The following is a 15041-nucleotide window of genomic DNA, read 5'->3' on the forward strand; positions in this document are numbered from 1 at the left end:
TCCAGCATCAGAGGCATGTGAAGGCTGCAGGAAGGGGTGGAACAGGCATTCTGATGCAGAGGTGTCAAGGGGTCTTAGATCAACACGTTCAAGCAAGTCCAGTGGCAGCTGTGGAACTGTGACTCCTGGACCACAAAGTGACCCACCCACAGGATGATTCGAAAAGCTTTATACCGTTTTGTCATTTGATGTATCGACCACAAAGTGACCCACCCACAGGATGATTCGAAAAGCTTTATACCGTTTTGTCATTTGATGTTTCTGTTTTTTCAGATATGACTGGCAGTCACTATGTGACATAGCCAAATCGATCTGGATGTATTATTAAGTAGTATTTTGGTTAAACCTTTAATTTTAGCTTTGCTGAAATAGGCTTGTGGAGTGCTTTTTTATGTTCCCAGGAGTAGTGCGGAGGGAAAGTTCTGGCACCTGACAATTTCTCATGAAAGTAATTACCTGTTGGTTGTACATGGATACAGGTGCCACAAGAGCCTTTACTGCTGGAGGAGTGGGAAATGGAAGAAAAGACCCAGAGGTGAGAGAATAGTAGAATGGAATGTAACATCATGGTACATATTTGAATTATTAAAAGGGACTGAAATACATGAATATCAGAGGCCAACACCTACAGAGAGAACTTCAATATTAAACAAGCCATAGCAGCTTTGAGATCAACAGGGAGTCAGAAGTTTCCCTGAGCAGGGAGGGGCAGAACAGGCACCTAGGAGGGGTAATATTCAGTGGAGGTGGAAAAGCCAGTGCTCTCACCTGCTGGATGACATTTGAAATTTCCTTGACTTTAGTATTTGGAATTTTGTTTCGATGCTTGATTAAGCATATATTTGTGGGTTTCGACAGCCATTCTTTTTCTCCATACCAGACAGATGGGAGTCAGGTACTCCCATTCAGGAGGAGTACCACAAAATCAGTAACCAGAGACGTTCATTAGGGTTTACCTAGATTTGGGCATGTTTGTAATTAATACCCTGTGATGGCTGCCTTTAGGTGTCAACTTGACTAGGCCATGAGACCCAGATATCTCATCAAAAGCCAGTCTGGATGTTACTGGGAACATATTTCTTAGATGAGGTTAACATTTAAATCAGTAGACTTTGAATAAAGCAGATTGTTCTCCATAATGCGGGTGAGCCTCATCCAATTAGCTGAAGGCCTTAAGAGAAAAAAAAAAGACTGCAGTCTCCTAAGGAAGAGAAAATTCTGCCTCCAGACTGCATTCAGACTCAAACTGCAACGTCAGCTCTTCCCTGTGCCTCCAGCCTGCTGGCTTTCCCTGTAAATTTCAGACTTGCCAGCACCCACAATCATGTCAGCCAATTCTTATTTTAAAATCTCTTTCTCTCTCTCTCTCTCTCTCTCTCACACACACACACACACACACACACACACACACACACACCCTATATGTTCTGTTGATAGTCAGAGTGGAAAACTCTAATACATATCCCCTATAACCCCTTAGGGTTTAGATCCAGAACTTGAAATAAAAAGGAATTTATTTGAGTGATGAGAACACATGGACACAGAGGGGAAAAACACACACTGGTGCCTTCTGGAGAGTGGGGGGTGGGAACAGGGAGAGGATCAGGAAAAATTACTAATGGGTACTAGGCTTAATACCCGGGTGATGAAATAATCTATACAACAAACCCTATGACACACGTTTACCTGCGTAACAAACCTGCACATCCTGCACATGTACCCCTGAACTTAAAATCAAAGTTAAAATAAAAGAAACGTATTTGAGTATAATAAACTCAGAGATTCTGAACAAATAATAACCTTTTGTTAAACAATTTAAATTAAACCTAAATAACTGATTCGAGGAGCACTACAAATTTTTGAACTAAGTTTCGAATTTGATCTCCCAGCAACCCAATCCTGTGGTCTGGATTCACGATTATTCTCTTTCCTTTTTACCTTTTTGTTCTATGATCTATCGTCTTGTAAGTTTCTGAACTAATAACTGGTAGCCAGCTTTTGTTGAGGTTTTGCTACCTCTCCAGAAATTTCTTATGCACTCCCTCTGCATTATCTCCCTTTCCTGACTATTGTCTTCATAGAAAGGAACACATTGTGGTTAAAAGATCAAGGTCTTTGAAGTTAAAAAAATTTTTTAAGTGCATTTGAATTCTGGCTCTGAACACCAGCTGTGGAAACATTTAACCTCTCTAAGCCTCAGTTTCCTCATCCCTGAAGATCCTCAGAGTCAGTGCTCAGATTAAATCAGGTAACAGATGTTCAGACCCTAGTGTTTATATAGGAAAGTACTGAATTCCATGTGAGGTGACTGATGCCTAATAAACAAGCTCCTTGGTTTCTTTACTTTAAAAGTCCCTGATCATAAAAGTATCAACAGACATGTAATTTAGAAAGCAAAGAACATCTCTGCTATCCTTGGCAGCTACAAAGAAAGCCAAAAGGAGTATATTACCCAGCATAGTGTCACTTCTGTAACAAACAGCTCCCTAGTTGCAGCAGGTTGACATAGTGACATTGTATTTCTTGCTCATGTCACAGTGCAGTGTGAGGTGATGGGGGGACTCTGTCCACATTCATTCATGAACCTGGGCACCTTCAATCTTGTGGCTCCACCCTCACATTGGCCCTTAAAGTCTATCCAAGTGGGACTTTTCCTGTAGCCTACCCATCGTTGGAAAAGCCTCATAGAGTAACTCTGTGGTTTTAGTTTACTCACAGGACTCTTGTTAGATCTGCAGGATGGAACTACAAGACAGTTGCTACAAGCATGATAAAGATGGTTACTGAATGTATGAAAGACCTGATGATTTACTTTTTTACCTTAGGTATTGGCATATTGCACACGTCTGCACTATTCTTGAGTGTGATTGCTGAGGAATGAATATGATTTGAACTCATTCATGTTTAGAGAGGATGTCAAACAGAACCAGGCAGATCCACCTGTACTAAAAATGACCCTAAAATAAATTGGTTGGAGAAATTAGATCTCAAAGACTCTTGATATTTCCAAAGGTGAATTTTGAAATCTTCCTCAATATATCACTATTAAAAGGAGATGACAGAAGCCAAAATAAAAGAATTATGGGCGCACAGGACAACTGGATTAAAATAAACATCAGTTTCATTTAAAAGGGCTAACTTAAAGATAAATTTTTTGAAGATAGACTTTGGCTCCAGCTCTTTAGAGGATCAAAAGTGACCTTGGTGGACAGTGGAAGAAATCACAACATGGAATTCCTTGAATAAAAACCTATTGACTTTAAATAGTGTTACCTAATGTTATATATACAGAATTAAAGAGAAAATATGTCTTTACACTGTTAAAGAAAAAAGAAAGAAAATGATAGAGTTTCACATTGCCCCATTCACGCCATCAGAAGTGTATGTAATCATTAGAGTCAAGTATTAGAAATGCTCTCTTCTACAGCCACATTACCTTGCAAGGCCCATTCGTCCTAAATTCTCTCCATGGGCACATGACAATGCTTATTCCAGGTGAGGCTATGCATTGAGAGACAGTAGCGTGGGCCGCACAGAATGTCTAGGGAAGTTAATCTATTCCCAGGCTGCAAACGCCTATAGCAGTTGATGACTGTGGTGAAAAATGCCTTCACTTTCATGAACTTTTTCAAACTTCCAAGACAAGTGAAGGTAGAAACAAGCATGAGCCAGACTCCCTAGTTCGCCATCTCTTTTCCTTTCTTCTGGGTCTTATCCACACTCTGTACCCCCGAAAAAGCCCAGATCTTCTTCTGTACCCGCCCTATATGCTCTATCCAACCATCTTTAATGCAAGGCCTCTCCCAAACACACATAGTGGGGATGATGGCATCCCATATGGCACGATGTTTCTCTCAACATGAGCGAAGACCAGAGAGACTTCCCCACATTCCCTCTGCACATCTATCAGCCTTCTGTACAGCTACAGTGCCAGGACATTCCAGTTTTAGCTGTGCATTGGAGTAGGGCGCTGAAGGCCTCATAAAAAGTATAGCTTTCTGACAGCACTGATCGTCAAGGCCACCATCTATTAAGTGGTTACTATATGCTGGTGACTTTATATATGTTAGGTTATTAATCCCACCACAACCCTGGCAGTATTATTACTTCCACTGAAAACTGAGTTTTAGTGAGGTTAAGCAAACAGCCCAAGGCAGCGTAACTAATAAAAGACAGAGCCAGGATTTAAACCTAATTCCATCTGACTCCTCCCACATGAAACAATTATAGCAAATGTTTGTTGAAAGCTTACTACATGCCAATCATTGTTCTGAGCTCCTTACTTGTGTTAACTCATTTTATCCCATAACAATTCCAGGAAGCAAACACTGCTATTATCACTGTTAGGCAGATGAAAGCGCTGACAGTGAAGCGACTTGCCCAGATCCTACAAAAAGGTAAGTGCTTAGAGCTGGGACTGCTATCCAGAGCTCTCTGTCTTGAAACCAATCCACTCTTTTTTCTTCTTCTTTTTTATTGCATTTTAGGTTTTGGGGCACATGTGAAGAACATGCGAGACTGTTGCATAGGTACACACATGGCAGTGTGATTTGCTGCCTTCCTCCCCATCACCTGTATCTGGCATTTCTCCCCATGCTATCTCTCCCTAACTCTTTTTTTTTTTCATTTTTGTGTTTTAATTGTAAAATTTTCCGAAATTCCTGCTTCCATGTCATCATGTAGATTTAACAACTATTGTCATTTTGCTATATTTGCTTCAGTTTTTGTTGACATACTTTAAAATAAGTTATAGATATCATAGTATTGTACTCCTCAATACTTCAGTGTGCCTCTCTAAAGATGAATTTTTTTTTACATAATTACAGTAGCATTATCACACCTGATAAAATATATTAGCAATTCACTCACGGCATATTTAAAATTCTGTAATTCTTCCAAAAGTATCTTTTTTACAGTTGGTTTATTCAAACTAGGATCCTGTGAAAAATCATGAATAATATTTGCTAATTATATAGTTCTAAAACACCTCCTTCCTACTCCCTTCTTGTACCATGACATTAATCGCTGAGGAATCAAGATCAGTCTACAGAATGATCTGCCTTCTGGATTTGTTTATTTCCTTGTGGTGCTGGTTAAGTTTTTCCTCTAGTTTCTGTGTTCCTTATGAAGTCGAAATTTTAACTAAAGTCTTGAGTAGATTCACTTTTAGCAAGAATGCTTCATAGATGATGTTAAACTTTATACTGTATCACAGCTGGATATTCACAGTAAGTGGCCACTGCAGCAAAAGCAGCGTCAGGTGATGACGCCCAGACGCCTCCACTGCAGAGTTATGCGCCCCCCTCGCCCCACTCAACTGGCAGTCCTCTGGGGAAGTCTGTCATGACGGTCCCAATCAACCTTTCTTTTAGTGGTTTCAGCATCTGTCAAAGATTCTTGTTTGAATTTCCATCGTATCAAAGGCTGCAGATAATGACTTTCTGATCGTATTACTACATCTGCATTCACAGCTGACGTCCTTTGACAAAGTTTGCCTTCCTCAAGTAGAACTATTTAGTTATGCTGAAATTCAGTTTCTTCTAGAAACACATTAAATATTTAATTATTTTTTAATTCTCAATTCTCAGAATAACCAATTTGTGTAATAATCACCTCCAGTGATGGCATTCTCTTTGCTGAGTTTAATTGTGTACTTGTGGAGTTGTATACAGTCATGGTCATTTTTAAATGCTCAGCTTGTCTCACACTTGCCACTGTATACTCTTCAACTGTCTACTAAACCCACATTAAGGCCTAGATTAAAATCCATGTTTCCTGTGTAGTAACTGAGTGACTCTTGCTTCTGTGCTCTGTCTTTCAGAAATAATATTGGAATTTAAAATTCTATGTAGCTTATAAGGCTGTTGTAGTAATTAAATGAGGCAGGTCAGCTCCCAGGCTTAGCAAAGGGCGTAAACAAAGGAAGAACAGTGGCACATGAGAGCTTTGAAGGGCCGGGAACAGGCAAAGAAACTAGGTACCTGGTAAAGCAAAGAGGGACGAGGGAGAATAAAATTTTCCTGAAAAAAAATTGTTTCTGTTTGCTTCACAGTTTTCTAAGGGCCTATTCCAAGATATGAAAAGAATGCTGGCGAAACTAGAGCTAAGAGGTTGTCTCAGAACCTGTCAGAGTGGAAAGGCTGGGTCACTTCGAGGCTCCAGGTGGCTTCTCCTCCTGTCCTGCCAGCCCAGTCTTAGGTGTGCCATTGGCTGATGGCCTAAGCTGCTTGCTTCATGCTGGTTTGTAAGGAGAGCTTACAAGTGAGAAGACAAGTTCAGTGTCACCTTCAAATGACAATGGTCATATGAAATACCAAAGATATATACTTTCCTGTAAAACCCTCCCACAGGGACTGAAAGGTTTTAAATAAAATATATCATTAAAAATTATATTAAAGTGAAAAAGATTGTTTTAATCTCATTTCTTTGAGTTGTATTGTGAGAGGTATTGATCTTCGTCCCCCAGTCCAAAGTTAAGAACAAATAAATCTCATCGTATCTGAAACTCTAAAGAAAAAATGTGATCCTACTATTTTCCTTCCATGGAAATTTTATTCTGGGGATATATTTCTATAGCAAATGCATGGTAGTTGTCAAAGAAACAAGTTAATAGTAGGCTTGGTAAGAGAAATTTGTTAAAATGAAGAGCCGTTCTATCCTTCCCACCACATCTTTCCCTTTCAGAATACTTAGCAGGTCACCCCAGCCTTCCACAATGTAAACAAGGGTGTTGTAGACACGAAATCATACAAAGAAGACTTCACTTTTGAGCAAGTACACGCATACACACAAGTGTGGAATGTGCACGTGTGTGTTTAGGGGTTGAAACCAGGGGCTTTTCTTCTTTCTCATTATTATTATTATTTGACAGAGTCTGCTGTGTCGCCCAGGCTGGAGTGCAATGGCATGATCTCTGCTAACTGCAACCTCTGACTCCCGAGTTCAAGCGACTCTCCTGCTTCAGCCTCCCAAGTGGCTGGGATTACAGGTACCCACCACCACGCCCAGCTAATTTTTGTATTTTTAGTAGAGACCGGGTTTCACCACATTGGCCAAGCTGGTCTTGAACTCCTGATCTTGTGATCCACCTGCCTCGGCCTCCCAAAGTGCTGGGATTACAAGCAGGAGCCACTGCACATGGCCTATCTTTTTATTCTTTAATAAAACATGTTTGTTTTCCTCACAACTTGACAGGAACTGGCTGAAGTGATATGGCTCGTTCAAATTATCCTGCATCTTCATTAGCCGTGATGCTCACGACAGCCAAAACTCCCAGTCATGCCTCTTTTTAGGTCATGCTAAACTTTCCTTTATAATCATATTCAGTGGACTAGCAAGCTTCGGTAGAATGGTGAGTGATTTGAAAAATACTTGGCTACCAGACAAGAAAGTAAAACAAAGCTAAGTGTGTAACGTTTAACAAAGGAACATTCAGAATCTTCCTTCTGGAAGAATCAAAGCAGCAAAGAACACCCTCATCCTCCTCTCTCAAACAAAAGTTGGGAGAAAACATCCTGAAAAATAAATGCCTACAGCCAGAAGCCAGTTACCATGAAGAAACATGACGAAGTTTTAAACCATTCACTCTCATTTCGTTCCTCTAAAGCGAGGCCGCTAATAACCTCAGAAATGTCGACTGATTATCTTCTTTCTGCTTGGTTGGTATTTCTGTACCAAAATGTTCAGAAGGAAGGTAGACAAAGGCCTAGCAGCTCAGATTTTTTAAAGTTTGAACTGGAACTTATTTATTTGTATTTCAGAATTCTGAGGCAGATTACCTGGAAGGCATCCAAAACCTCAGAAGCCGAAAGTTCTGCCAAGCATTTTTCAGCTTGGCAATCGGCAACATAATACAGCCCGATGATTAAAGAAATCCTGTTCTGAATTCCCTTGAAGTTTCTAAGGCAAAGTTTAAACAAAAATTATTTCCTTCAGAGACTCCTATGCATGATAAGTTTCCATCTGTGCATAAGGAAACAGCATAGATTAGACACCTTGACTAAGAACAAATAAACACAACAAAAATAAACCTACATTTCATTTCTCTCTAGACCTGGATGGCTGTGTATTCAGGAAGCAAAAAACTGTCTATCTGTCATCTCCTAGGGAGAAGTCTATTACTGCTTCGCTGCGTCATGCCATCTTATTCATTTACTTTTCTATGCTCACGTATTGAAAACCCATTCTGAAGAAGGTGCTGTGCCAGACAGCATGTAAAGAAACAAAGAGCACCGCATGTTCTCACTCATAGGCAGGTGCTGAACAATGAAAACACATGGACACAGGGAGGGGAGCATCACACACTGGGGTCTGTTGGGGGGAGTAGGGGAGGGACAGCGCGGGGTGGGGAGTTGGGGAGAGAGAGCATGGGGAGAAATGCCAGATATAGGTGATGGGGAGGAAGGCAGCAAATCACACTGCCACGTGTGTACCTATGCAACTATCTTGCATGTCCTTCACATGTACCCCAAAACCTAAAATGCAATTAAAAAAAAGAAACAAAACAAAGATGTTGATACACAGACTCTGCTCTTGTGGGGCATGATATATAGTGGTAGGGACGGGGAGGAGATATATACAGATAGGTATGGGGAAAGGCAGGATGAGATGCTCTGGATGTCCACAGAAGGGTATGTTGATTAGAATGAAGAGGTCAGGAGAGATTTCAGGAAGGAGGCAGAAAGAGAGCTGCAGCATGAAAGGGGAGTGGGTGTGGACAAAGTGAAGAAGGTCTTAGAGAACCATTGTGTTTCATCTAGTGCCTTTTTGCATAAAGTGCTCTATCTGCTCCTTTCAACGTATGTCACGTGTAAGTCCATTCATGCACTTGAGCCAAAACTGCGTATGTGAGAACACATACTTCTCACCCACACATTAAAATCAAGTTGAGGCCGGGCACAGTGGCTCATACCTGTAATCCCAGCACTTTGGGAGGCCAAGGCAGGCAGATCACTTAAGGTCAGGAGTTCAAGACCAGACCAGCCAACATGGTGAAACCCCATCTCTACTAAAAATACAAAAATTAGCCAGAAGTGGTGGCAGGCATCTGTAATCCCAGCTACTCGGGAGGCTGAGGCAGGAGAATTGCTTGAACCTGGGAGGTGGAGGTTGTAGTAAGATCATGCCACTGCACTCCAGCCTGGGCAACAGAGCAAGTAATTAATTGATTGATTTTAAAAATATGAAACCAAGTTGACTATTATCTCACAATTCTGTACAATCACAGTTTACTTTGTATGCTGCAGTTTATTTTTTCCATTTGAGTTGTCTTAATGCACCATCGCTCTGAGTTAAGTACCAGAAAACAGGTGACACCCATGATAGCTAGTGTTACAGTGACACCATCCACTAATCAAGACCATGGTGGGCACAGCAGTCTGAACCACTTGATCTCATAAATAAGCGCATTCCCACTTTGCCTATGAAGAATGCTTATAATAAAGAATCATCTCTTAGCCACGCTCCACTGTGTCAGTCTATGGAAAAATCAAAATGCACTTATTGAATTTATTTAAATAAGCATTTACTGGGAAATGCCTACTCTAAAGACGCTGTGTCAATGCAGAGTGCTCAGGACAGCTCCCTGCAGGCATCTCACAGCCTGGAGGGGGAACTCGCACCCACCTCTGACGCAGGGTGAGATCATAGAGCTGTACACACAGATCCTTGGAAGCACAACAGACAAGTATATCTAATGCTCACGTTCGATTTTTAAAATGAAGCTGGTTTTCACTTGCATATGTAGCTTCACATTCCTATTATTTGGGTTTCTAATTGTAAGATAAGCTCAAAATGTTCTTCAAACTTTTTTGACATTAGCCTTAGAACCTATTTATATATGAATCACCTGCAAAATATTAGTGTTATTTTAAAGCCATTTGCTAATATGGACAAAAAGACTGGTTTCATTTACATAACTTGAATGTGAATGATATTTCACTTTGTCCAACATTCAAATATACTTTCAAAGCCAAAGATTTGACACAATTGAGGATACTGAAAAACGTGCCGCATATTTTGAAAGTAATTTTAAAACATATATTGGAAAGGCATTTAGAAGTGTTTTAGTGAAAGTGGAATCGTTTCAATGTGCTTTCCTGCCACCTTTGTTATCTTTGTCTATTTTGCGTTGCTACAACAGAATACCGCAGACCGGGTAATTTACAAAGAAAGGAAATTTATTTCTCACAGACGGCATGTGAGAGAGAGGGAAAGAACAAGAGGGCAACGCAGCGGAACGTGCTTTTGTAACAAACCCACTCTTGCAATAACTAACCCACTCCTGCAATACCAACATTAAGCCATCCATGAGGTTAGAGCCCTCACAACATAATTACCTCCTATGAGGCCCCACCTTCCAAGACTGTTGCATTGAAATTTCATTTCCAACACATGAACTTTGGGGAGCACATTCAAACCACAGCATATGTCTAGGAAATTCCTGGGTGACATTCACAACTCAGATATTGCCTCCTAGATCTCCCCCTGCACTCCCATGCTATTTTTTGAAACCTAGAATTGCATCACTAAATGCAAGCCTAAGACACCTATGCCTTTGTTTCCTCAACTCCAGGAGGTGATAACCGATTGTACTCATAACAGTAAAATAAATTAATGCCATATAAGAACAGCATGTAAACCATAGTATCATAAAAGTATTCACTGTTATCGACCCAAGTAATTATCACATAGCAGGTCACCAATGCAGGACCATTGAATAAAACACAAACCTTGTTCACTAGACAATCAGAATGTAGACATCCAGAGGTGTGTTAGCCTCTTTCGTGAAATGAGTTACAATCTCACTTCATAAGTTAAAAATAAACATTCATTGAGTCTAAGCTACAGCTTTATGCATTGAAAACCACACCAACTTATTTACGTGGCACTCTAAAATTTTACAAAGTACATTTACAGGGAGATAATTAATTTAATTTTCTTTCACACTTTGTGATACAGCTCTAGTGCCAATCATAAATGACAAGCCCTTAATATGTTTGCCCATCTGGGGTCCTCTTTCAAAAGTACCCAAGTATCCAGAGAGGTGCAGTGGCTCATGCCTATAATCCCAACGCTTTGGGAGGCAGAGGCAGGAGGATCATTTGAGCCCAGGAGTTCAAGACCAGCCTGGGTAACAAAGAGAGACCCCCATCTCTACAAAAAATTATAAAATTAGCCAGGCATGGTGGCACATGCTTGTGGTTCCAGCTACTCGGGAAGCTGAGGTGGGAGGATCGTTTGAGCCCAGGAGGCCGGGAGGTTGAAACTGCAATGAGCCACGGTCATGTCACTGCACTCAGCCTGGGAAACAGAGGAGACCCTATCTAAATAAAGTAAAATAAAAATAAAAACATTCTAAGCTGTAGTTGAAATCTGCAGTGACTGTTTCATCAATGAGCTTCTAATGGTCTTTTTATTATGATTATCAAATGCCTTTGTAAACATTTCTTCCTCTAAACTTCACCCTCCTGAAAAGGGGCAGCTGTGGATGACTATTCTCTTTCTATACCAGTTCCAACAGCACAGTGGAGAGGGGAGGGAAAAATAAACACACACATTTCTAACCTTCCAGCCTACTGACTGGTCTGCCCTTTCCCCTGGCCAACATCCTCAAAAATATGATAATGAAGCGGTTTGTGTGACTGTGAAAGAGAGGGCCTGTTTTCCTGGGCTGGAGCCAAAGTGGGGAAGAAGGTATCCAAACACAGCTGCAGTTACCTCTCCCTGCTCAGTCATTTCAGAGAAATGGACTCAGCATATCTGGAAGGAGGTCAAATGAGGGACAAAGTAAAAGGTTCTCTCGGTTGGGTGGTTCTATACAGATCCTGAAAGCAGGCTTCAGGCCTATACTGCAGCAATCCCTCTGACTTTGGCAATAAAATTAATGAGAAATATCACAGAAAAGACCAAAGGAAGAACCAGTCAAATCTCATTGTCACAAATTCTCAGAAATTTGCTTCATTATTTTAATATTTTCAATGTAGCTGACAGGAGTGGACATTAGTTAACACGAATGATAAATTGGATCAAAATTGTCATTTGTATCTGCAGAGAGTTTATTATAAAGAAGTATGTCCAAGTTAGCGTTTCACCTAATGGCAGGTTGAGGGAAAAAATGAAAAAATATGTGCATTCTAACTATTTTCTACAAACTGCATACATAGTAGATAACTCCATTGTTGAACACTTCTGAATTTTACGGCCATGAAAGTTAAGGGGATCCCTTAATTGAACCCCTCAATTGAGAGAGGAGCTCACTAACGCACAGAGCACATTGGTTAAGCAACCACTTAGGGCTGCCGCCTTCAACGGGAAGGTCTCTCTCAAGTTACAGACTGAACTCTAAGCCTGGCCCAGCATTCACTGGGCACATTATTTTCTATCTCCATTTTCATAAGATGTATCATAAACTTCAGCAATTATTGATTGTGTACTATCTGCTATATCTTTATGTAGGTTAATGTTGAAATAATACAATGAGAAGCCATTAGATTGAGGTGGACTTAACACCCTGGGTTCCAACCTAAGGAAACTAAAACCTAGCTCAGCCTCCTTTCATGCAAGTGGCTAATTTAAAAGAAATGCAAGTTAAGCTCAATCAATCACATAGCCAACTGTGCATTGATTGTATTGTCTTGACTTTTCACCAAGACAGTCCAAATAAGGCAATTTTTCTAACTTCAACCAGTCAATTAATTTCTTTGCTTTCTCATTCACCCTATAAAAGCTTTCCCATCAGCCACCTCTGCTGAAGCCCGGAACCACTTACAGTCTAGAGCTATCCAATTCATGAACTGCCGTCTGCTCAAATAAAGTCTTTAAAGGTTTAAAGTGCTTAAGTTTCTCTTTTAACATCAGTCTTCTATTTGACACTACCATAAACTTCTTGAAAGCTACCACTATGGTGAAATGATTCTGAATTGTCCCACTTCTGACATCTCCTGGGAACAGTGCTGAAAATCCAGCATTGACTAAACCCCTTCCATTGGCGAATAGGCCCAGATGGGCCGAAATGAGAGAAACAGACTCAATGAACCTCTTGTCTTCCTAAAGTTTACAATGGAACAGGCAGTCAGACCTAAACAGCTCTAATGCAATTTGCTATAGTAAAGGTAGAGACAGATCTGTGTGAATGCAGGTAACAGGAAGATTAATTCACCTGAGAGTATCTGACAAAAGATACTCAAAATGTGCTCCAAGAACCAGCTGTCATTATTACTCCATATGAAATAAGTTCATAAATTAAGAGTATGTATTTAGAAACTCTTCCAGCGCTTGACAAAGTAGAAATTCTGCCTACTAAATCTAATAATAAAAAATTACAGCTCATGCTTAGTGCTTTTATGTCTGTGAACAGATTGGAAATTTTCAAAAGAAAAAAAAAAGGAAGGAAGAGAGAAAAGGAAATTGGCCCTCCTTCACGAAAAAGTTGAGAAGAGTGGTCTTTGATGAATCAGGCTTGGCCTAGCCCTTGCAGATGGGTGAGACTTCCACAGCTAACTATATGGAACAAGGGTGGAACAAGGCCAGTCAGCAGCATCTATTCAAAAGGAGGGATTCCGGGAACAAATGAAGACAAAGACAGTTTGCACAGTCGGAAGACAGGAAGTGTGAGTATCCATGGGCGTGTGGGAAGAGAACCCAGCATTAGTGAATGACGTAAAGGTTGGAGATTTTATTCCAACCTGAAGAGTTTGCAATTCATAGTGTTGGCAAGCAGAGAGCTATGAAAAGCTTTCGACTGGGAAGTGCTATAATAGAATCTGCGCATGGGTAAAGGATGTTCAGTAGCTACTTGCTAATGGAACTATTGCACATGTGCTAAAGGAGCTGTAAGCTCAGCTGTTTACCCAGGCCCGGCAGGTTCGGTGCATAGGAAGGCGAGGTTATCAATCTAGCAGGCACTTGCCTCATCTAATGGGTCACCTGCCATCCAGATCTTTCCAACTGTTTTCATCTGGAGATGCACACCGTGTTCCAGATTTCCAGTTTTTCAAGAGCAGCTGAAAAGCTGGGTTTATACGGTAACTTCTGAATTACACATTAGCAATAACTTCAAAAACTCTTGGCCAAAGAAAATAGGTCTACGTTGGATTTCTTGTCTAAACCCCGAATTTGCATTAGCACTAATTTTAAAAATTGTAGGAAGACACTATGAGTTACACAATACCACTAACGTTAAAGATTCTTAGAAGATACTATGAACGCCAAACAAAAGAGGTCCACATGTTGAATTTGTTGTCCAGACCCCCAGTCTGCATCTCTGTTTTAGCACAAGAGAGGCCAGGCACGGTGGTTCACACCTATAATCCCAACACTTTGAGAGGCCAAGGTGGGTGGATCACCTGAGGTCAGGAGTTCGAGATCAGCCTGGGCAACGTGGCAAAACCCATCTCTACTAAAAATACTAAAATTAGTGTAGTGTGATGGCACGCACCTACACTCAGCTACTGAGTGTAATCTCAGCTACTTGGGAGGCTGAGGTGATGAGAATCGCTTGAACCCGGGAGGCAGAGTTTGCAGTGGGCCAACACTGTACTCCAGCCTGAGCGATAGAGTGAGACTGTCTCAAAAAAAAAAAAGAGGACTGCTACATCTGTCAAAGTGATCAACAGCTCCCTGTGTATTTTTTGGTCCCTAAAGCTTACAGAGATTATTTTTAATACTCATGATGTGATGTCTGCACCGTCCTGCGATGCTCTGTTTTCAAGGATGATTCCTGGCATTACTGATCACTGCTGGTGTGTACTGATGTGCCCTAGTCTCGTACATACCGAAAGTTCCTTCTTACTTAGTTCAGCTCCAAACTTATGTGCAATTACAGCCATCCTTTATAGCTTTACAGCCTGTACTTCCATCACTAAGGGGTAGAGCGGTGTGTGAATCTCACTGCCTTCATCCCTTAAAACCAGAACACTTGTCATCCTGGACCAAAACTGGGTGTCTCCATCCAGCCTTCAGTAAAATAGAGCTTCATTCTACTGGAGCATTTCACTATTCCCCTTCCTCTGAGGATTCTTATGCAACTGATGTTGCCTGGG

General features: G+C 40.9%; 1 long non-coding RNA gene and 1 other non-coding gene across 2 annotated transcripts; both read left to right on the plus strand.

Annotated features, from left to right (window-relative positions):
• Positions 1 to 2626: 2626 nt before the first annotated feature.
• On the plus strand, positions 2627 to 2758 carry LOC118149062 (small nucleolar RNA SNORA18). The gene has a single exon (XR_004736228.1). It is a non-coding gene; the product is annotated as a small nucleolar RNA SNORA18 (small nucleolar RNA).
• Positions 2759 to 4305: 1547 nt separating this feature from the next.
• On the plus strand, positions 4306 to 6405 carry LOC108588747 (uncharacterized). Its single transcript, XR_001907756.3, has 2 exons — positions 4306 to 4397; positions 6053 to 6405. It is a non-coding gene; the product is annotated as an uncharacterized LOC108588747 (long non-coding RNA).
• Positions 6406 to 15041: the final 8636 nt, after the last annotated feature.

This window comes from Callithrix jacchus, chromosome 17, assembly GCF_049354715.1.
Source record: "Callithrix jacchus isolate 240 chromosome 17, calJac240_pri, whole genome shotgun sequence".
Classification (NCBI taxonomy): Eukaryota; Metazoa; Chordata; class Mammalia; order Primates; family Cebidae; genus Callithrix; species Callithrix jacchus.